Source organism: Mastigoproctus giganteus, chromosome 10 (genome assembly GCF_048544385.1).
Source record: "Mastigoproctus giganteus isolate SK-2022 chromosome 10, ASM4854438v1, whole genome shotgun sequence".
NCBI classification, from domain to species: domain Eukaryota; kingdom Metazoa; phylum Arthropoda; class Arachnida; order Uropygi; family Thelyphonidae; genus Mastigoproctus; species Mastigoproctus giganteus.
In genome coordinates, this window is record NC_143584.1 from 189,388,910 (window position 1) to 189,414,527 (window position 25,618).

A 25,618-nucleotide genomic window follows, 5' to 3' on the forward strand; every position below is an offset into this window, starting at 1 on the left:
TTACGATATGCAACATTCTTCTCTTGAACAGCCTTAGCACATTTATTGGAAAATCAAGGTTTACATAAAGGACGAGGTTTTAAGGTGGTGTGTGGAATAAAGGATTCCATCCCCACAAGAATAATTTCACTGACACAATCTGAGCAATCGCTGACATCAGAAGATTTGAGCAGTAATCCAACCAAGGAAAAGAAGAAGAGAAATCTCGCAGATCATCCCATTTTGCATTCTTATAATGCCAAACAACACGGGGTTGAGAATTGCCACGAGAGAAAGTCTCCAGTGGAGAAGAAACCATCACCAAGTTGTGATCTGCGGTGCCTAGAGGACCACTCATCTGGAACGTATACTTAGGGTTGTTTGTGTGAAAAAGATCAAGTATGTTGGCTGCATGGTTAGGAATGTCTGTTATTCTGATAGATAAATGACCAATCTGTGCGAGGTCATTAGCAATTGCAAAAGCCTCAGCATATCGTGCGATTAGAAAATTACGTGCTGGATCCGTGCAATTAGAAAATTACGTCACTGTTAGGAAAGTTGTACTGGAGAAATTAGCAGTTGTCAGTGGAGTGTTAAGTGGTTTTTTAACCTCGACACTCCACTCTTTGTTTGTCTCTTTAAAGAATTTTTCATCCCTAAAGGACAAACTGATCACAGAATACAGACAAGATATATTATGATCAGTTTTTTCAATAAGTAAACAGATAAGTCCTTTATATCTTTAAGTTCAAGATAACCAATTCCTGATTTTTCTTATTTACAGTAGTTTCACACAATTCAGCAAAAATCCCAAGTATCTTCAAATTCTCTTAAGTGTAGAGAATATCATATTCACTAAGAATTATAATATTTTGTTTTGTTTTCCGAATTATTGCTGTATAAAAGACGAAAAGTGTATCTAACCAAGATGCTGCAAGGCATAATCATTTCAGTTGTGGCTCGTTGAAGTGACCAAAAGAGAAATATGACCCGTAACTGAGTTGTATCTTTTTCTTTTAAAGGACATCTCAGCCTAACAGCCCATCACTTCATAACATACCCATAGCTGTAACCCGAAAATGTACTAATTACCATGGTAACCACGGCATGTCACTGTCTGCTGCATTCACACATGCGGTGATTATTTTAGTGCCATCCCTTGCTGCGGCAATTAGGAGAGTCTCCGGTTCCATCCCCACCCCAACTCTCGAGCTTCGGGATTACGAAAGAAAGAAAGAACAAGAGCGTGCACTCCCGGCCCAAACACCCTAATCATCCTCTAAACAGAAGGGAGGCGCCGAATGATCACGTGCGAATTTTTCTTTCTTCCTCCGTTGATGTTTTCTCTCTCACTCCCAGCTGAGAAAAAGATTTAAACGACAGTGTGAGTACTGACACTTGACAACATAAAGAGTCGCTTTTAGATACTTCGCAGTGTGTAAATTTTAACGGCACAAGCCCTTCTTTGAATTTTACACGACATGTACGCCATCTATATATTTTCTTTGGATTAACTAATGCTAAACTAGCAAATTTATAGTCGACGTACTATTTTATATAAACTTCTAACGGCGTGTTTGTTTTTAATAGATCATTTTCGCAATGTTTATAGGGGTAATTGTAAATAAGCTACGCAATGATATGAGTATTTAAACGATTTGGCAAAAAAAATTTAAACAAGAAACTAGAAATTTATGTATTTAATCGCGACTCTCCAGAAAATGGAGAGTCGTGTGTTCGATTCCCACACTTCCGCGAAGGAAATTTTTCTGAGGCATTTCCTGATCAGTTTCTGGGTTTGTAGTCAGAAGGTTTTCTTCCAGCACTGCTGCTTCTTTCCCCTCAAACAGAAACACCAACCATCATACACATGCAATGTACAAACAATGACAGATATAGGTTAAGTTAGGGCATTCACACAGCTCATTTGTTGTGCCTACAGGGAGGGTATCCGGTCGTAAAAGTCAGCTCCAATCGCTATCACAAACCCTAAGAATTCTGGGAAATGCGTGGGGAAAGAAGATTTTGGTGATATTTGATTTTTGTTTAAGTGTAACAATTTTTTAAAACAAAACAAAATGGTTTCATAAGGGGGAGTCTATGGGTTAGTAGACTCCTGAAAAAATTATTATTTCTATAATCTAAGATACAGATATTACTAAATTTCCTTTTTCATTTTTTACAATATAGCTGGTCTTAGGCAGATGCTCAGGATTTCACCCGGGTAACAGATACCCACCTCAGAACACAAGAAATTTACAGATACTCTGGTTCTCATCGTTCGAACTGCCTCGGTTATGCAATTGATCATTAAAATAAAGGGAACCGATTGTGGATCAGACACACACCAATTATAAATCACTGTCTAAATAGAGAGAGATGGAGTCTGTATTGCCACAATAATATATAAATATATGCCTAAAATGCAGAAACATTATTTAATATATATATATATATATCTGATAATTAAAATAAATATGATATTTAAAATAAAAACATCAGCCAGTAGTACGGCAATAATGCAGAGCGAAACGAAACGTAAAATAATATAAAATAAACAAACAGGGAAGGGAAAGTAGCGGTAGTAGGACAAAAGGTAGTCGATAATTCCCTATATAATTTAGTCAATTAAGTCATTAAACCCAATTAATAAAACATAATGTAAATTTAAAATAATGCCAATTATACATAATTTAGCGGAACCCCCTCGAAAGGTACCATTTCCAAAAGACGTGAAATATCACCAAAAAAGGTTAAAGAAACTACCAAAAAACTAAAATATCAAAACAATAGACTGACCATCATGCCCCATATCGACAGAGGACCACGAGGCCAATAATGGTCATGGAATCGCTGCATTTCAATCGTCATATTTATTTATTTTATTTATTTATTTTAATTATCAGATATAATTAGGCATCATGTGGAGGATGTGCATTTGCTGCCTCTAATGATAGCTACATAGCCATATTTATTTATTTTTATTACTTTTGCCTAACTTTTACCTCACATAATATATATATATATATATATATCTTTGATTTAGCCACACATTTTGAGACATCTCCAATTAAATTATTGTCTTACGCAGATGACAATAAGCCCTACGTTGCTGTTTCCTCGGGTCTGCAGTGTTCACTGTTCAACCAAGGACTCAACAAATTTTCCCAATGGGCTTGCGACAATAACTTGACTCTCAAATTATGAAATTGTACTGTAACCTATGCAGACCCTAGAAAGAAAAAAGTTTTCATCCTTATGAAATTAATAATCACTTAAAAATGGACGTAATTAATTACACGTAAATCGCATCATAAGGACTTAGAGGTGTTGTTTTACTCCAACGCATCTTTCGTTCCTCATATTTTGGAAACTTTTAAGAAGATATAAAGTTGTTGGATTCATCAAGAGGTTCACTTACGTATACGTTCAATAATACGGTGTTTACCAGGCATTTATTCGTCGCTATTGCCTTGCCGATTCTTGAATATGCTATCCCTATATGAGCCCAGAACAGCAAAACATTTGGTAAAGAGCTGTAATATATTAAAAAAAAAATGCATAAGATTACTACTAAAATTAGATGGCGCTAAGTATTTCCACAGGAAATATTATTGCATGTTTCTCTAAAGATTTTCCATCTTATTTATTAAACAAGCAAACCTGCTCAAAACTCAAATCTGTTTATAAGCTTTTTACATCATAAAATCTTAGATACAGGCTGCGTAGAAAATATGACTTATTCTGTTCCTTTTACTTCTTTTCGGTCTCGCTCTCTCTTTTCAATCACACACAGGACTGACTACGAAAAAAACAAACGGTAAATCACTCAGTGCCTTAATTTTGCTGAACAACTTGCAACTATACCCCTTCAAAAATTATCCAAATTTTATTCACACTGCTAAACTTCAACTTAGAAATTCGGATTTATCTTTAATTCTTGTAAAAAATAAAATAATCGCCTTTTTCCCCTGTATTAATATACAGTGTATCATTCTTAAATGCACTGTTATTTAATTTGTCTTGTAATATTGTAACATTGTCATTGGAATGAACTCTGTAATGTATATTGTTGAATAAAATCTTATAAGCTTAATAAAACGTACATGCAATGATAATATACAGAGTAAATAAATACAGATACTTCGTTAAATATTCTTAATAAGCTAAAAAAAATTCAAATTCAAGATTCAATATTCATAAATCCTGAAAAAAGAAGACTCAGTATAGGATACGAGCAAAAGAGCATATAATTATAAAACCGATTCCTGCTCTACTTGTTATTAATGCCGTGTTGAAATGCTTAAAATTGCTTCATGCAGACTAAATACCAGCTGTATTTGACAGATTTAAGTTCTCTCTTAAAAAGTCCAATTGAATCAAATATTTCCAAATGTGAATTCATTTATTAATCTTGCTGTTTGATAATTATAAAACATAGTACAGTATAATTTGTCCTAATATAAGATAGTTCTAAAAACAGAAAATTTATTAATGATGTACATGGTGCATTAAATTTTATTTGAATACAGAGACCTGGGAGGCCAGAATATCGAGTCCAACACACTGAACTATTTGGAATATGGAAATATTAAGATAGACTGGTCCTATCAGCACTGAAACTCCAGTGATTCCTCTGCTCCGGCTTTCATCTCCCCTGAAGGTTTGAGCTAAAGAAATTACCTAGACTACAAATCTACACTGCCGTCTGCTGCCCAGCTATAACTCTATTTGCTGAATTCTACTGAATCCTTTCCTGACTTTCTCTCCACAATTACTGCTGGTCTCAGACTGGCTCTGAGGCAGGGTTACTAGAACAGGCTTGCTTATGCGGGATTCCTCCTCATCTTTTTGCTTTTCTAACGTTGTCTTTTCATTTTCGTCTATCCTATTAGGTGTGTACTAGTGAGTGAGTCTGCGTGTTCTGAATGCCTTGTTCTCGCTTTTGGGCATTCGGTACGAGAGTGTCAAGTTGGGCTACGGTACATACATAGTTGTGGCCCACCACCCCGCGGTGTAGACGGACGCTGGGCAGGTGATCGCCTTCCTGGTGACAAAAGTGGCCAGAAACAGCTAAACAACACAACAACACTTACACTTTGGAAACTAGGCACCTTAGAGGAGACTTGATTGAGGTGTTTAAGGCTCTGAGAGGCATAAAAGTACAATGAATGAGGACAAAAATTTCACGGTTAGAAATGATTCTAGAACTAGGGGCCATAATTTCAAGTTACGGGGGGAGATGTTTACACTGGATTGCAGAAAGTTTTATTTTAGCCAGAGAGTTATAAATTACTGGAATAAGTTACCTTCATGGGTGGCAGACGCTGACAGTTTGGAAAATTCAAAGGTCAGCTGGATAATTACCTACGGGAGGAGGGAAACGCATAGGTTGTCTATTTTCTTTCCTCTTATTAATTATTAATTTTTAAAATTTTCTTCTTCTTATTATTATTTTATTTTTATTTTTCTTTCTTTTTTTTTTTTTCTTCTTGGCTGGTGCAGCATAAACCATAGACTTCCTTACACCATGTGGCCATTGCTAATACACTGCACAAACACAACATTCTGGATGTTCACAGAGTTCTGTATCATTACAGTGTTCCACGGCGATGTTGAACTAAAGTTCTGGAGCCGCCCTACATAAGATACTATACATGTCTACATAAGTACTATTACAACAATAACGCTGAAGAAACATAAAGTTCCGAAGCGTCTTCTCTGTTATCCTTGAGCACTGCAGAGAAGCCTCTTCGTGATGTTCAGAATCACGATGTCACTACACATCACCATCAAAAAAGGTAGCTTTTCTGTAGTACATGGCTATGCAGTTGGACTGGGAGTCCCCATTCGATTTTAATTTATGATGGGAGTTGCTACTCGGTTTTTTTGGAGACTGCGATGTGTTCACATCCATAAAACGTACAGAACAAGGTAACAGGATGGCTCGGAAGGACTGAGAGATTCTCAGATGGACATATAGAATATTTAACGACGGTGCGAAGAAACAAATTCATATTGTTTTTTCAGCACCCAAGCTAGTCACTCATATCCATATAATGTGCTTTTTTTTGTCTGCAGGAATGTTTATTCACTGAAAAATCCGGAATAACTCATGGGTGACCTACTCCTTCGCTTGAGCCCCTAACTGATAATTAACGAGTGACTTTGATTGAAGAGGATTTTAGAAATTTCTGTAGTCATCGACGGAAATCGAGGCCAAACCTCTGCAAACGAGTAGCAGACGACAGCAAATCGTACCAACCAAACTGCTACGGAGGACTAAGTAACAGATGTTACTCAGGTTTGATGGTTGTCGGGTTTTGATGATTGTGATAAACGGCCATGAACCTTGCTACAGGACAATAATACAGAGCTTGGCTTCAATTAGTTGACTTGATTAGCTTGACTCGAGGTGCTGGGCGGATAAGACATCGTTTGAAATATTTAAAAATGGAGGAAACGACCAGTCAAGTGTAGTCCATCGTGGGCTTTTTCTCACTCTGTGGCTGATTTAGTCGGTTTCAGGCGTGCACAGCAAGGTTCTTCCTCGAAAATCGGGTGGTTTGAAAAACAGGCAAACCGACCAGAAAACTCACACTATATACAGACAACACACACAATTTATAGACATAATACACATGAGTGGATGCAGTTGTTCTCCGTAACCTTAATATGATATTCAAGTGTAGTCTAGTATGTTCAGAGTATAGGCAGAAGTGAACTTTCCACGAGAAATATATGAGCTTATTTAACCTGTAGTGTCTTATTGCAATAAATTTCTGTTATGATAATTAGTAGCTGTTTATTTTCTTCAAGTTCCTCAGTTGTTGCTATGAACTTAGCAAGGAAATTCATCATGTAACCATCTGTTGACGTTCTTAGAGTATACTATAGAGTAACGCGATTATGGACATAACATACTGATACCACATGGCCTTAGTTGCCTCTGCGCAAATCCAAACAACAATCCTGTGGGAAAAACACTGAAATTATATTCTCTGAGTGGCAGAATTTTTTTAAAAATAATTTCCTAGTTTTCATGAAATCAGTGATTCATCAACTCACCAGATTCGTACTAAAAGGGAAAAAGATTATTTTTTAAAAACTATTCCTCTATTCTTTTGATTAAAAAAATGGAGGAAGTGATATAAAGTAAAAAGCGTGTTACCGGAAAGGGAATTTACTGATTAATTACACGAACTGATCACTGAACGTTGTTAAACTGGAATCTTATTTTTCACCTTTATAACCAACCTCCACGGAATTCTGCGATTCACTTGGATCACAAATATTACAGACAGTCGCTCACAGAATCCAGCATACCTCTGAGCAAAGTAAAATGATTACTTTGCACAAATGTTGTCGAAGTGTATGATGTTGTTGTTGTTGTTGTTGTTGTAATAGGGTTTTAAGAGCATCAGCGACTAAGACCATATTGCTTCGTGTATACCGTCTGTAAATTGAGAGTGTTCTGTGGTCGATTTTCTGTCTGCTGGACGAAAAACCCGAGTTTCCGGGAGAAAAGACCATGCTACCCTCACCTGAGACCGACTATTCGGCCACGTTGTGAAATAGGCCCATAAAAATTCCTCACGCCATCGACGGGACTCGAACTCAGGTCTTTTCCACCCGGTGTGCGGAGGATGGCGATTCTACCAACTGTAGAAGTATACTAAATGTTCAATCATAGTACTAAATCTTACGCATTTTCAAATATATCTGAATACAGTCGACTTTCCAAAAACATTTATTACCAAATTAAATCACCATCTTACCTTTATTTCCGAATAAAAGGTAAGAGTAAATATTTATGATCAATTAAAAAACGTGAATAGTTAATTAACAAATCTGTGTTACAAGTACGTGGAACTCAGCCTTCCATCAAGAAAAGTCTACACCGAAAATAGTCTTCCAAGAGATTATAAAGTAGTGCAGTGCATTCTAGCGAACAATATTGCTAATAATCAAACTAAGCTAAAATTCAAGCATTATAAATAAAGGTATTGCTAATTCTTATTTTTAAATAAACTGTTTGTGTTCTTTTATTGACTAACAATAATTATTCATATCTAGGTTAACTTGTTTGTTTTATTGTTATGACGGTCGAGGCTAAGAGAGTTTACATATTAATTGTAACTGTACATACATGGATTTTCTGGTGCTACAATACACAAAGGGCTGTACAATTTTAGCGTACGGGATCGAACTCGTAACCTCCTTAATTTTGGCCATGCATGATAACTACTGGTCCATGGATTACTGGAATTCCATGGCGTGCCATTAAAAATTTATGAAAACATACAACTATGTGTTTTCTAAAATATTTCTCGTCTTTCGTGGCAGCTCAGTCGGTATGATACCTCGCCGTCGTTCGGAGAGGTCTTGCTTCGATTTCCGTCAACCATTGGAAGAATTTCTGAAGATTCTGAAGATTGCAATTGACCTTCAATTGACGTTGCAGAAAGCCGATCTCAGGCAGGAGTAGGGTTTTCCAACCGAATTTTTCAGCCAGCACAACATGCAAATCGGTCTGCGAATACACCCTTCTACAGACATAATATACTTACGGTTATGAGCGTACGTTTCAGGGCATTTAATATCACTATTTATTTAAAATCTCGGTTGTGAGTACTTTCAAATGAATATTTATTAGTCTTAGTTTTTAAGTTAGTAGATCCTGTTTGCTGATTCGAAGAGAATAAATAAATGAACAGTGGCATTCTCTCGCAGTTATTTTCATCGCACTGATCATAATTGAAACATTTAAACCAGATAAATAACTTGACTTATTATTTGGGTATCCACTTAGAATGATTTCTATTTTATTAAAGCATTCAGGAAAGTAACCATTCATTAGTTTTACACTATTCAAATATTACAATAAGCGAAAGTGAAGATGAAGTTTATTTTGCTAAAAAATTATATTTTTAACCTTCTAAACTACTGGTATGATGCTTTGAATGCCTGTCGGAATTACTAATTTTTGTTTTATAAGATTTATTTTTAATCTCAACAACACGGGAAGGAGTTGTGTGACAATGGACTTCCATACCGAGGTGAGAAAATATATTGTATAATTACACTACCCAACATGATTTTTACCTCCAGCAAATCAATGGTTGTTTCTGGTCAAGTTTTATGTATAGAATTTAAAATCAATCATAAAAATTTCCTATCACGTCTCAGTTTTAAGATATAGATAGATAACTGGATTCTGTACAAAGATATCATTACTGTTTGAAATACAATTTTTAAACTTATTAACTTTTGGCTGGTTTTGTTTATTGGGATAAAAGTTAAGCAAGTACATCATTACTGTTCTTGAAACTATATTTTTATGCACTTTTCCAGACAAGTCAGTATTTTTATTAATTTTATTACACCATTCAACTGTTCAATATATAGTGTATGATAAACTACGCTACAAGAATTCACCTTCTGTTCAAATTTACCAATTGCTTTTACTGTTTTTAGGTTAATGCATTGTTAAAATGGAGAAGACAAAGAACAGAACTTTCGTCAATCACCCAGACAACGTCTGCTATGTTTGTGGACACTTAACCCCAAAAACTCAGAGGAAGAAAATATACAATGTCACAAAAGTTGCATATTCATTGTACTTCGGCTGCAATATCGGTGACAAGGAAAAACATTGGGCTCCACATATCTGTTGTATTACTTGTATAACGAACTTAAGGCTGTGGTTATATGGCATTACCTTTTGCCGTCCTTACGGTGTGGGGCGAGCCCAAGAATAATTTCGACGACTGCTATTTCTACATGAAAAAAAATAAAAGGTATTTCCAAAAAGAGCAAGCACTGCATCAAATATCCAAATATCCCATCAACAATTATGCCAGTGCCACCAAAATCTTGGGGTATTGGAAGTAGTGATGAAGGTACAGAAGAAATCGTTTTACCAGATGTCGCAGAACCATATACTTCACGTGATTTCGACTACGAGCCAGAAAACGGAAAGGCCCCACGCTACATTGCACAAGAAGAATTAAGCAACTTGATCAGAGACTTGGGTTTACTCAAAGAGAAGGCTGAATTATTCAGGTCCAGACTACAACAGTGGAACTTACTCGCCAAAGGTACAAACATTACAATATTCTGTAAGCGAAATGAAGAGTTTTCAAGATATTTTGCAATGGAAAACAACATGTGTGTCTGCAAAGACATCGTTGGTCTTATGCACGAACTGAACATTGATCACAATATCTCTGAATGGCGTTTGTTCATTGATGCGTCAAAGCTAAGTTTGAAAGCAGTATTGCTTTATAATGGAAATACTTTACCATCAATTCCTCTTGTTCATGCTGTTGGCCTGAAAGAAACTTACGATAGTATGTCCCAGATTCTTGCTGCTATACGTTACAATGACTATGGTTGGAATATTTATGGTGATCTCAAAGTGATCGGACTGCTTGTTGGGGTTGCAAGGTGGTTTCACTAAATACTGTTGTTTCCTGTGTTTGTGGGATAGTCGTGCAACAGCCAAACACTACGTCGTACAACACTGGGACAAGAGATGAATATATTTCCAGAAAAAGCAATGTAAAGTATGTTCCATTGGTTGATCCATAAAAGGTTTTTCTTCCCCCTTTACACATGAAGCCTGGACTGATTAAGAATTTCACTAAGGCACTGGATAAAGAAAGCAGAGGATTCGCATATTTACTGAAAATGTTTCCAAATTTATCTCATGAAAAGCAGAAGGAAGGAATTTTCATAGGTCCTCAAATATGAAAGCTCCTAAAAGATGAAGAACTTCAAAGAAACCTGAATGATGTTGAACTGGCTGCATGGAGATCTTTCAAGGCTGTGGTACACAGATTCCTCGGAAAGAGAAAAGAAGAGAAATAACTGGTGACAAACTTGGTGAAATGTTACAAGAACATGGGGTGCAGAATGTCATTTAGAATGCATTTCCTTCATTCCCATCTGGATTTCTTTCCTGAAAACTTAGCAGATGTCAGTGATGAACAAGGAGAGTGCTTCCACCAGGAAGTATCTGCAATGGAAAAACGATACCAAGGTCGCTGGGACTCTGCCATGATGGGAGATTACTGTTGGTTCCTTAAACGGGAAAGTAATCTGGAGTATAAAAGGAAATCATTGAGTGGGAAACATGTCTAAGTAACATATGTGTAATAATTACAATCATGCATGCTGATACTATATAAAAACAAGGAATTTAAAAAATGCGTATATCTTTTGATGTAGACGTGACAGAAATAAAAGATTGATATTTTCATAATCAGGACATTAATTTTGTTCATAATAACCAACTTTCATTCCAGAAGTATGATGAAAAAAAAATTTGTCGGATAGTGTTATCATAGGTGCATCTGTAGCCGCGTGGTCAAGGAGCGGGAGTGAAGTAACACATGCTCTTTGAGTAGACCAGGGCTCAAGCCCCTGACTGCAAAATACAGTCGATCTGCTAACCCTCACTGGACCAGTGTGGCAGATTATGGTCCATTTCCCCTCAACATGAATCGTTGAAGAAGCTTGCATCCTGCAGTGGATTGATAATGGCTGCAGTTTATTTTTATAATTATAATTTCTGAGACTCCTATAAGGCAAGTTTTTTCTTTTTTTTTTTTTTTTCTTTATTTCTCTCTAGTAAGTGGTTATAATGAGAAATATTCAGATGACACAACTGCAGCAAAAATTATGTTAATTGCTCACTTCTCTTAATAGCCATGGTGCTATAGGACAATACAAGTGAAAATTAAAAGCTGTTAAAAGATTGAAATGGTCTGGGCAGATGGTGGCTACTAGCTGTTTTATCACTGTTCATATCAGTGGTGTATCGACCTATAGTGCAGGGTGCAGCTGCACCCAGGACCCAGAGCTTATGGATGCCAAAAAAGGAAAGTGGTAAAGTTTTGTGGGCTTGGTACTTCATTTAAAGAAATGATCTACCAAGCCCACATTTAAAGAAATGATGTACCAGGCCTTAAACTTGTGCTGGTACATAACTGCTTTCTGTAACAAACTGTTTTTGTCTCACAAATATGACATTCTTACTGCTTTCATTTACGATTTTAGTTTCGGATATGAGCATGATTAAAGGATTATGTCAGCTCATTTACAGTGAATTTCTTTTCATTGGCACACTGAGGACTCTGTCTTTGTGATATCCAAGAGAAATATTTTTTTCGCAGTCTTCTTTCTTCTTAAAATCGTTTTAGACCAAAGTGATTTTGATTCTTTCAAAAACTGATTGGTAAAGTGGTTGCGATTGACGTATTTTCGCACAGTGTGGGAAAGTCCGGTTCGATCCCTTCAAGATAAAAGGAATTTTTATAAACTTCTTTCACATGGACAAGTTAGTCAGTCCCAGGCGGGACCTTCAGTATTTTTTCCTTTCGTGAACTAGGGTTTTTCGCTCTATAAATGGGCAAACCGACCATAAAATACAAGACATTTACAGATACGATATACTGAGCATTATGGCTTTAACTGCCTTGGCATTTATTCTGAACAACCAACTAACCAGCTTGGTGGAAAAATATCTCAACTGATGAGTTCTTACAAGATAACTTTATCTGACCATGTTTTTCTTTTTTTTCCCTTCCAGATTTTATAAGAAGAAAAAACCTATTTATACCTAGTTATGATGTAGTGCACAACAAATATTGATAATAAAGGCATTTGATTCGAATAGCAATTTATCAACAAACTTGTTAATAAGCACAGTGCAATGGTAAATACTGTTTGTGAATCAAAATTGCAACCTGAGACCCTATTGTCATTTCTTCCAGAATTCACATAAAAATATCTAAAGAATACTAATAAATTCCATTTTTTCTTTATATATTACGAATGACGATTAGTTTTTCTTCTTTGTTCTACGATATTAATTAAAACTGCTGATAGTTTAACTATTTCAAGTTAGGCTTAAATCTTTGCTTCAATTACGAGTGATTGGTACTTAAAACCAAAGTAAAAAAAAAAAAAAGCTGATTAGCAATAAGATACAGAGATAATATAATAAATAAAAAATAAAACCTATACTAAAATAATTCCCATTTTCAGTTTTTATTTCTCCGTATTTTGTTACATTGTATATTCTTTCTATTGTCCTCTCCCTCTAATCGCACGACTATTACAACTCATTAACCCTCAACGCATACTGGATAACCACCCACTCCAATCGTGGGTCAGGCTCATCGATGTCTGTCCATTCGCCATTCTATCAGTAAGCAGCTGCCTTCAGTCCTATCTAAGCGGTCCAGAAGAGGGATGTCAACAGGACTTCAATGCCGTTAACCCCCGCCGAACAGGCAACACTTAATGGGGGAGTTGGAAGGGGAAGAACACGTTACTAAGTAAACAGCGTAGCTACTGATGACGAGAAGACACTTCGCTAAATAAACAAATGGAGCACTATGATAACGAGCGACTTGTCACCTCCACCAGAGGGCCGTCCGTAAATTTTCTGCTCCCGACTATCACCAAATATCAGGCGGACGCTTGGCAAGCAGATACGCACATCTCTAGAATAAATAGGTAATCAAATTTATAGTGTTTGTTTGTTTATCATCCTGCAGTAACCCGGTCCAATGGTCGTTAAAATAGCGTCTTATGGGTTTGTTATCGCCTTGGGATTTCAATAAATTAGCTTTCACCAAGCAACAGGCCCAATATTTCTTACCGAAGGAACATAAATGAGAATGCCTGAGGAATTCTGTAGCATCTTTAAAGATATTCGCTGACTGTAGCTGCTCATTCATCCTTTTGAATATCTTGAATTTATTTCAGGTAGCGAAGAGCTTAAAGAGACGATAGTAGAATTAATCATTTTGTGAATCACTATCATAAAATCAACAAAGAGGAATTGCCGAACAATAAATGCAACTTCTTGTCGAGATTATGACTGAGCATTTTTATGTACCTGCTTAAGCAATAACTGCTCCACCCAGTGACCTACGTGTGAAATGGGCGATCGACAATGTCCGTTCAAAAAATAAAAGAAAAACTTCTGTGACGCATATTCTAAATGCACGCAACCATAGTACAACAGGAAGGCTGTTCAATTTACGCTCTTCCTTCACTAAAAGATTACACAGCGAGTGTTGCCTATGCGGTAATAAAATATAAGCGACAATAAAAGAGGTAAAAACATACGAGGGGGAAATGGCTGATATATATATTTCTTTAAAAAAGCTTTTCCCTGATGAGGTATTCAAAATACTGTGAATGTTTCAGACAGGAGCTAACAGGTATATTGGTGTTCATTCTTGGCAATTTACCGATCGGAAAAGGCTGTATATATAAGAAAATAAACGATGTATTTTTCTGTTAAGGATCACCACTTAGCCAGAATTTGGAAAATTACTCAGAAATAACTCAATTAAAATAATCACTTCTCACCTTGGCCATGAACAGTTAACTTATTAGACAGAGTCACCTAATTGGTGTCAATAAGTGTATTTTTTAACTCCCTGTTAATACAACTCGCATCTCAAATCATAAATTTGAAGCTGGATGGATTAGTCTAATGCAGGGGTAGGAAAGATGTCCATCGCAGTTCGTCAGTAGACCGCGGAATCATTTGGAGTGGACCGTCAAGACAACGAGTCAAGTTATATAAATGGGTGAATAGTAAGACTCTGTTAGTTATACACTGGTCAGCACTCACAGATCATATTGACAGTTCATACCAATAGCGGACTAAAAAATTGGCAGTTTCAGCTACCTGAATTTAAGCAACAATAAATAAGTGGATCTCAGAGTTTCGAAAATAAAAGGGAAGGATAATTTACTATGTAAAAATCGGATCCTAGTCTAATCATAATATTATGTCCTGGTTTTTGGAGAGTATTGCAGATACTGTTGCAGTAAGCATGGCAAGTCATCTAGTATCAACCAGCAAGAGGAAACTGATTTCCATCCACAAAGGCAGCTTTTTAAATTCGCTCTATATTATTGTGTACGTGTATTATTATGCACATGTACACAATAATATATATACTGTATATACGTTTAATTGTAGATTGTTGCTGATTATTGGTGTTTTTCATATAAGTATTAGTGTTCATACAAATTTGTAATCAAGTTATCCTAGTTTGGTTATCTTCATTCCATATGGCCTATACATTTTGAGTTAAGATAAAAAGTATAATGCTATATATATATATATATATATATATATAGAGAGAGAGAGAGAGAGAGAGAGAGAGAGAGAGAATTAGATTGAGTTGTTTAGGTAAGAATCGAGTCAATTAAAGATCTGTAAGTGCGTATATGACAGGTTGGTTTGAATGCATATGAAAGGAAAAAAGTCATGTTTCCGAAAGGAAAACACTACACTGAAGTTTAAGATCGGATAACCAAAGCCCCAAGTGAAAAATGCCTTCAGAGAGAATTGCGACTTTTCCGAACGGGTGACGACTGGCGAAGCCACTATTCCAGGGGTCGTAAATCTGTGGCATGGGAGACAATTTCATATAATCATAACAACATATAAATAAATTTTCTGTTTATATTCCGGATCAGCTACACAGAGTCAAGGAGTTTACAATATAGAGAGAATACAAGAACAGTAACACATTTATCCGTCACGGGCCTCAGTGAAGAGCCTCAGTGAAGTCAAAAGCGTTTGACTACTCGACTATGGTGGAATTTCCAACAAGACATGGCTACGAAAGTCGCATTTGATAAAAATCCCACTAACCCTGCGTGCACTCATTTGTGCAAATTAACAGTACATAGTTTCCATACAGATTTACTTCTGATTTTAATATTTCACCGTTGGCACAAGACCCCCAGACTAGAGACTTGTTACCATTATATTACCATTTATTAATGTTAATTTGTGAAATATGAAATATAGTTTACAAATCGGCCAACTTTATACGAAAGCTGCTTTATTTACACACAATTATCTTTGATGTGCGTGTGCGTGCCACGCTATTGTTGACTATTGCTATTTCAGGGCATGTCCCAGCTATTAAACTGAAATTAAAAAAAAAAAAAAAAAAAAACAGTTTTGTAATATAAAAAAACTTTCGGGACAGGCAAAGAATCTTGGGTGCAGATGTGGTCACTACAGAACAAAAACTTGTAATTAATGTGGCTTAGAAAATATTAGGTCAATTCTCTTTACGGTCATACCTATTTTGCAGATGTCGCTAAATGAATTTTATTTGAAGCGATTTTTCAAAATAATGGGGGGTTTCTTCCCCCCTAAGTATAAGTGTTGCTATGAGAAGCCGTGTGCATGTAAACTCATGCGCTGTTGTATTGTGATCTCACCGTACACTTAATTGGGTAAAATGCCATTAAGGAAATACTGCTCTTCCATAATCCATTACCGTAATTTTCAAGCATATACAAACATATGGTTGTTATTCCATTACGTGCAGAATCCAAGCGCACGATGGGAATTGCGCGTGACTTGGACTGGCACTGAGTAAACCTGATTATAACAAAACTGAAATTAGTCACTTGTCTTCACGGGTATTTGCATTTAAATGGGCGCGAAATTATGCAGAAAACTAGGAGGGGTTTGGGAAAAGTGTTTAAAGCATAAACACTCTTCTTGGGCGAAGTTATATCTTTGCTAGGTGAGATGAGACACGTCACGACATAAGGATATCTGTACTTGTATTTATTCTGTCAAGCATATCATTTCCTTTGTCATCTTCTTGATCATGCATAACACGGGAAACGAACTAGTGTAGCAAAGACCCATATTCATTTCTTTAAACACACGGAGAGCCTGGGTACAGAGATCTTAAAGCGGAATCTTTTGTCAGCTTCAAATGACAAATGACTTTGTTTTATACCATACAAAAGTATTAACAAGGACAATTTTATGATGCTACTTCAAGAATACGTGAAAGAGTACGTCCCATTAAACAAATGTTTTCACCTTTTCATAGTTTGTCAGAAGCTCTCCTCTCAGATTATTAATCTTAACGAGGAATTGTGAAAGTAGGTTGGTAGACATGGAGCTCATTGTGCTGTTTTCTGACTTTACGGACGCATTGGAGATGAATAAATAACTTACATCCCTGAAAGGCTCGGCCTCCAAAGGATCTAATACCTCCAATCCATGAAAATTTTAGCTCCGTCATATTTTAAGCTGGTACTGATAAGACCAGTTTTTCCATTCCGCCTTTTGTTCTTGCTTCTACTGACCACCAGTTTACATTAAAACCTTTTCTCAAACCAATAAATCTGTAGCTGGTGTGTTTTGGTTATATTGCCTTATCACTTCAACAATGTTCTATTATTTCCGAAAATGGATCTTATTTCCAAACATGAAAAAGACATCACTTTGTAGAAAGTGAAAAATGAAAAGTCGTCAAAATTTTACCCAGTTACTGCGAACTGAAGCAATCTGCGCGCTCGTTGGACGTTGGTACACCGACCTCTGAGAATTTTTTTCAGCGGCGTGGCAGTCAAAAAGTTGTCTTCGTAAGGTTTAACTCTCTCACGTACTCATTATGACATTACCTTTAAAACCAAAATATATGTGGATCTGTAAATAGGTGCTTGATTATACATCAGTTTATCCTTGGTTGGTTCTACTTTCTCTTCCCTCCTCCGCAAAGTGTTATATCCAGAAATTTGAAGATCACTTACATTCTTACAATATTTTCTATAGAACATTTTTATTTAAGAATTTAACTGCTTAAAGCTAGTTAAATTCTTGCTAATCATCTAAATCAAGCAAGAAACTTCATATGAACTTAATGTGGGCTTGGATTTCTGTACTACCACGTTGCAATAAAATAATAAACTTAATATCAATTACGGACGCTTAAAAGATTAAAAAAACAAACATAACTTTTCTTGAATTATGCTACTCTGAAAATACTTAAATTTTCACAAAATATTATACAAATATATTAGGTAAAAATTTAAATTTCAGAAATCAGTATCGCATTAGTGCAGTCAAGATGTCATAGCAGAGACACGGGGGGGGGATATCTGATAATTATTTTATTTTCCAAATCTTAAAACGAAACTAACTCTGGACCAGCATCTCTGATACAAGCTTTGCCAACGTCGAGGAGGGCGGCATAATAAATACGCTGCATGTCACGTCAATCTTGCTCCCACCATTACTACGCTTGGTGCAGGAATCCAAGCCCACAAACACTTGTAATTTCATATGAAGTTTCGTGCTTGAGTTAGATGATTAGCACATTTTAAGAATTTCATTAGTTTTAAGCAGTGAAATTCTTAAATAAAAATGTACCATAGAAAATGTTGTAAGGAGCAACCACAAAATGTCTTAATCTGGCTCTTTGCGGGGAGGAAAGGGGAAATAGAACCAACCAAGTATAAACTGAAGAATAATATAAGCTCATTAAGAATCACAGAACAGATTCACGCCAAGATCAAAGAGGTCAACGTTACGGCGCAGACTTATGCCTGTGCTATTGTCCTTCTGTCCTTCATCGATAACCGTTGTGCTGAAAAAATACCGACCGTTGGCAATCCAGCATTGACTTTATAATTACAAAGAGTAGAGAAATAACAGTGAAGAATGTTTTCAAATGTCAAAGAATTTAACATAGACTGAATGTGTAAGATAAGAACAAAGCAAGCCATACTAGGAGTTAGCAAAAGCTTGCAAACGTATTAATTTAAAAATATATATTTTTTATTCTTTCTTTTTTTTAGAACATATATATGCTTTTGTTTCTTTTCTAGTGTGTATGGGCGTTACATTCCGGAACTCTGCATCATTTATCCTTGCAGCTTGTATCGGTTGTTGAGCAGACTAATAACAACCTGTTATGAAATAAAAGAACAAGCCTAAACTGCTGATTGATAGTCTTTTTTATACGTTTTTTTGAGTACCTACTTCTTTTTACAGCTGAACCATCTAATTATGTGGTCTGAACGTTCTGCCCACTATGTGCTTCTAACTTTACTTCTTTTTAACGCATAACGGTTAACCGTTAATATAAATCTATCACTATCCACTAATACCTCTTGCATATACAATTACTTACAGTGTATATAGTATATAATTACTTAAACAAACGGCTGCATAACATTAACTAAATTTATCCTCAAATAATAAACTAAAACAAATATTTAAAATTAAAAAGATATAAGAAAAATGAAATTAAACAGAAAGACTACAGATGTGAGATTTGTAGAAAGATTTGTACAAAAATTTGTAATTTTTAAGAAAGAGAAAAAGCCTCAGAAAATATGAAGGACCGAGTGTATTTGAAATGACAAGATGAAAATATATAATTTTAAAACACTTAGCTGTAATGTGAGTGTTATCAATGAAATATGTTAGCAACACAGTATGGAAGCTACAGGGAAACAACATTGAGTCTTAGGTTCTAGTTTCTGCAGGCTCTATTTAGTAGTCGCTATGGGAGACCAGTAGAAATTCTAACTGAACCAACTGATGCTGGACAAAACTGATAGAATCAGACAACTAAAGGGATAATCCTTCGTGACGGCATTCCACTAGAATCGTTGGCGTTTAGCATCCGTAATAACTGATGCACGCATGGTGTTTAGATACCACCTGTTTATTCATTTTGTTTAGGGATTAGACTAAGCATACAATGATCAAGGAGAAGAATATTTTCACGAAGCCTGTATTGGACCGAACTTCTTAGTTTATGCTATACGATGTCGATCTCATTTTACCATGCAGTGCTTGCATTTGAATTATAAAAAATATGCTGAAGTAACAACTGGCTTCAGTCTTGGTTCAACGTGACTGAGTTAGTCGGTCCCAGACAAAAGTAGCATGGTTTCCCCCCCCTTCCGGAAACTCGGATTTTTCGTCCAGCAAACAGAAAACCAACCTCAAAACACAGGCAATTTACAGAAAATATATACGGAGCACTATGGCCTTAGTCGCTGATGCTCCTAAAATCCTACAACAATAATTGTCTTGGTCTACGATTGTCGCAATAGTACAGTGATTATAATCACCGGACTAACCACAGCGGGTGGAAAATGCCAGTGCTCGAATCTTTTATGGGATTTTTCGCTTTGTGGTAGAATTAATCGATCTCAGACGTTGTTGTAGTAGAGTTTTATGAGCATCAGCGACTAAGGCCAAATTGCTCCGTATATACTGTATTGTCTGTAAATTGCGTGTGTCATGTGGTCGATTTTAGCTGGTGCTACATAAACTTACTTCCTTGCGTCATTTTACCAATACTAATACAAAGAACCTAAGCTGCAACATCATATGATAGTTCCTAAGCATTATTTTAAACACAAAAAGATTATCCAACTACTCTCTGTTCCCAAGTTTTTAACATCAGATCAAATGGAAAAATACAACTGACTTTTTCTATTTGCTGGAAGAAACACCCGAGTTTCCGAGAGAAAAAACTATGCTACCTTCGCTTGAGACCGACTAACTCAGCCAGGTTATGAAAAACGCCCATAAAAATTCCTCGCCTCATTAGCAGGATTCGAATTCAGGTCTTTTCCACCCGATGTGGAAAGGAGGTGATTATACTAACTGTGCTAAAAGAATTTTTTTGGCTAGAGCCTTAGACTACGAAGGAGTTTACTGACATATGGGTTAGCGCAATCGCATCATTTGTATACGCAGTAAACTACCAAGGTAGATGAATTGGCATCGTTTTAATTATATCTCATATTGTGAATACCTTCACAACAAGTTGCCATGATATTGCACCACCTCGTATAAGTAACGCTTCAGAAATGGAGAAGACTATTGTTACTTATTTTCGGCGGATACCACAACCCAGATGGCACCGTTTGCAAAAGGGTATGGGATAAAAACTGTTATCCACATCTCTGTCCCTCTTAGATTTTGGAAACAAAAGGTAGAGGAAAGTGATAGTAGGAGAGGCAGAAGAAGAAATGCCGTCGAAAGAGGAAAGGGGCAGTTACTCCTCACACTCACTCAACTAGATCACTCATAAATCTTTAGAATAGGTAACGCTTCCCCATTAGGGAAGACTGTTGTTATCTATTCTCGGTAACTCGGGCAGCATCAAGCTCCCCGGACAGCATCGTTTCGAGGCCTCTCTTCGGTGGGTGGGCAGGTACCCTGGTGTTGCAATAGTGACAACCCAGTTATGAAGTATAACTCCACAAAACGAGGGGCATTCAATAAATTATCGACCTAAGGTATTTCCCATAGTTATATTTCATTGATCCATGATTTATCATGTTTTTTATCCCACTATGTTATTAGGTTGGGCTGCAGTAACAAAAAGAAGGAAGGCAGCTGCATTAAATTATGGATTTTCTGAAACTGGAGCATCGTTCAGTCATCAAGTTTCTCACCAAACAAGGAAATGGGCCAAAGGCCATTCATGAAAGGGTGGTGGCTGTGTATGACAACAGTGACCTTAAGGGTATCTGGTGAAATTTTGGTAAAAACAATTCAAGTGGGATAGCGAGTCCATCGAAGATGATCCATGTCCAGGAAAGCCTGTGACAGCGACCACTTCAGAAATGTGCCAAGCTGTGGAAACCCTTGTGCTGAATGATAGACGTTTAAAGGGGCCCAAAATTTCTAGGGAATGTAACATATCTGAGGGAACAGTTATAACCATCTTCCATGAACATTTGGGAGTGACTAAGGACAATGCAAGATTGGTCTCCAGATTTCTGACCCCTGTGCAGAAGCAATTCAAAGTACGGTGTTGTGAGGAGAATTTAGAGCTTTATGGAAGGGATCCTGAAACTTTCATCTCTAAAATTGTCATGATCAAACATGGGTTCATCACTGGGATCCTGAGACCAAAAGAAAACGGGGAGAACCCTCTTGGAAGCAAAAGGGTTCTCCCCCACCCAAAAAATTTCGGACACAAGTTTCAGCAGGCAAGATTATGGCCACCATTTTTTGGGATGCTGAGGGAATTTTGTACATTCACTACTTGGAACACAAGCAGACAATCACTGGGGAGTCGTATGCATCCATGCTGTACAACTAAGGGATGTCATAAAGGAAAAACGCCGTGAAAAACTTTCCAGAAGTGTGCTGCTTCTTCAGGACAACGCACCAGTGCACGGGGCGCATAAATACAGAGGATGCCGAAAGGTCAGGGAATGACCACCGCATATCCCCGGAGCAATATGGCCTTAGTTGCTAATGCTCCTAAAAACCAAATAACAAACAAACAACAAAACAAAAAGCACCAGTGCACACATAATAAAACAGAAAGCCTAGTACTCGCATGGCCAAACCACACCACTGACAAAACAATAGTTGAACTGAAAATATACAAAGGGTACTAGGAAAGTTTTGCAATATGACGCAACAATGAATCACAGGAAGCTGCTTGTTGCTGCATGTTGAGACATGTTCATTAAGAGTAGCCGCCGCGCCAAGTCGATGGGCTCAGTTATTCATTAGTAGTGAGAGTGTAAAGTGCTTGCGATGTCATCGTGGTCACGAAATGAGATAAGGACAGTTTTGCGGTATAATTTCGTGCGTGGTTTAACCATAGACCAGTGCTTAGAAGAAATGACTCTTGCACTAGATGATGATTGTCCACACCGTACAACGATATTCAGGTGGTATAGAGAATTCCAAAGGGGAAATTTCACTCTGGAGGATTCTGAGAGGCCGGGAAGGCCACGAACGTCAGTTACGGAGGAAAACGTTACTGCTGTGAGGAAAATGCTTGACGAAAACAGGCGAGTGACCTACCAACAGATAGAGGATACTTTGGGCCTAAATGCACCAGCAATTCGTTCGATTCTGCAAGATCATTTGCACGTGAAGAAACTTTGTTCTCTCTGGGTGCCGCATCAACTGACTGAAGAGCAGATGACACGACGTGTGACTTGGTGCCGGGAGATGTTAAAAAAGTTTGATAAGGGACAATCTCGGTATGTGAACAACATCGTGACAGGTGACGAGACTTGGCTGTACTATTACGATCTGCCGACAAAGGCTCAAAACAAAGTTTGGGTCTTTGATGATGACGACACACCCGTAATTGTCAGAAAATCCCGATCTGTAAAGAAGAAAATGATAGCTGTATTTTTCAAATCGAGTGGAATTGTGGAACGTGTCGTTTTGGACACGCAGAAGGCAGTCACAGCTAAGTGGTATACTGAACAATGCCTGCCTAAAGTCATTGGATCTATGAAGAACCTGCGGCCAAAGTCAAGAATGGACACCTGGTACCTCCATCACGATAATGCTGCAGCTCACCGCGCCAAAGCCTGCACCGAATATTTGACCACGACAGGACTGAAACTTCTCGAGCACCCTCCCTACAGTTCAAACCTTGCTCCCTGCGACTTTGCACTGTTCCCGCATGTGAAAATGAAGCTAAAAGGGAGGCGGTTTTCCAGTGATGAGGACCTTCTACGGGCTTGGGACAACGAGTGTGCTTTACTCCCTAGTGAAACTTGGCAGAACTGGTTTAAAGATTGGTTTCGGAGGATGGAGAGGTGTATTGAATGTAGAGGAAATTACTTTGAAAAAATTAAATAAACAAAGCTGTATTGCAAAACTTTCCTAGTACCCTTTGTATAGAAACAAATTAGGCTATAGATGGCGGAACGCAGCGTTAGCAGATTGTCACGCTACCCCCATATAAATATAATCCAATTAATCCAAAAATTAAATAGACAGATAGAAATTAATAAAAATATATATTAAAAATAAATAAGAAAAATAGTAGGAAAACTAACATCAGTGGCAGCAGAAAAGCACAATCCACTACATGTTGCTTATAATAAGCTAAATAAAAATAGGATATTTTCCAGTAGCATGGCAAACCATTAGAGTGAAAAAGAACTTAACCAAATAAAATAACATAACAATAACAAAAAAAAATATATGAGGGGAGGATAAAGAAGAGGGTAGTAGGGAATCCTGACAAGTTGCAAATAAGAAACAAAAGAGAGGAGGTGGAAAATAATAAAACTTAGCTCTTTTTAAAGAACATAAGAACAAGATGCACTCTTTTCAGTCCCTACTGTATCTAAATGAATCCGGCTCTATTGCTAACTGAAACATGGCTTAGATATGGACGAACACTGTGATATCTTCCAATAAAATATCCAATACGAAATTATTGAAAACTCGAGATAAACAAACGATGAGGTGAGGGGAGGGGGGGAAGGTCCATTGTTCTATATTAAGAACACACATATGAGCCAACTTGAAATGTTTGATGCAATATGCACCAAAGTTAAGTGGAGAGGTACACACAAGAAGTGTCACTGCACCTTTCTCCGCTGCATAAAGAAGGTGATGGTGATATAATCTATATGACAACAGGGATAACAACTAACGTGGCCCCAGACATACCTATGACAGAATAGGTTTAGTCTCAAAGACGTGGAAAAATCTCCGACCAGGAGATCACGCCGAATGTCTTTAATTCCAAAAACCATCCATAAACTGCTTGTTTCATTCTGTCAGTGGACGAAGAACACCAAGTGTCCAAGAGAAATAAATTTATTACTAAGAAATTAATATTTTCTATTAATTACATTAAGTCGGAAGTTATCTTAAAATATTTAAAAGTTTCTAACTGAGAAGGTTGAAAGTTAAATCCAAAGAGAATACCGCATGGGGAAGTGACTGATCAACTAGAAACGACAGCTATAAAATAACTTTCCAAGATTTTGAGATTATCACGTAGATCTAAGATATGGTTTAACTACAAAGCCAAAAATCACCTTCAAGAAGAAACAACACTCATTTATAAAATGGAACACGACACGAGAAAAACCGCATCTGGGAGAATATAAGAAACAAAGAGCTATCTTCCTGAAGATAAAGAAGAAGGCACAACGTTAGATTGCACTGAAGGGGTTCAGACAGGGTGGAAGGATTACACCTTGCATACAAAATCTAAATAACATTGACGAAAGCACTTTTCAGGAATGGATCTGCGCGGTAGCACAGTGGCATTGTCACTGTCCTTCCCACACAGGGTAGAAAAGGCCCGGGTTCTAACCCGTTAATGATGCGAGGAACTTTTATGGGCTTTTTTCACTCCGTGGATGTCGGTCTCAGGCGTAGATAACAAGTAAGGTCCCCTCCCCGTCCGGTAAACTGGTGTTTTTGTCCAGCAAACAGGCAAATCGAGCAGAGAACACACACACAATTCACGAACATAATACACCTGGGCAGTTGAAAGTATATTCCGGGCGGCCTTAGTGTGACATTTTTAAAAACTCTTCAGGAACGGTTTAACCTGTGATATAATGAGGAAGAATTTAGGAATATAAACTCGCCTGTCTCCCAGAAAAATTGAAACTAAGACCTTAGCTGAAGAATTTTAGCGAAAGCAACGATCGTACCGTACAAGTAATTAGTACTCTTCCGAAGAGCAATGGTAGGCCCAGATAAATTCCTGCTCTTTATTCTAAAAAAAGTTCTACTTACATTATAGACGTGCTACTGAACCTATTTGAGAAAGCCATTAAAATGGAATAATACCAAGCATGTGGCGAGTGTAATACCGATCCCAAAGAAAAAGAAGCCATCGTCAGCAAAATACTGTAGACCAATAGCAACCCATTATTCACTTCTAAAGATGTCTGAAAAAGTATTCCAGCCCGTAATAAATCAATGCTTTTCACACCGAACTCGTTTCATAGCATCGTACAACAGAAAGATCGACATTAACAAATCTTCTCGACTTGCTGTTCAGGATACGGACATTTC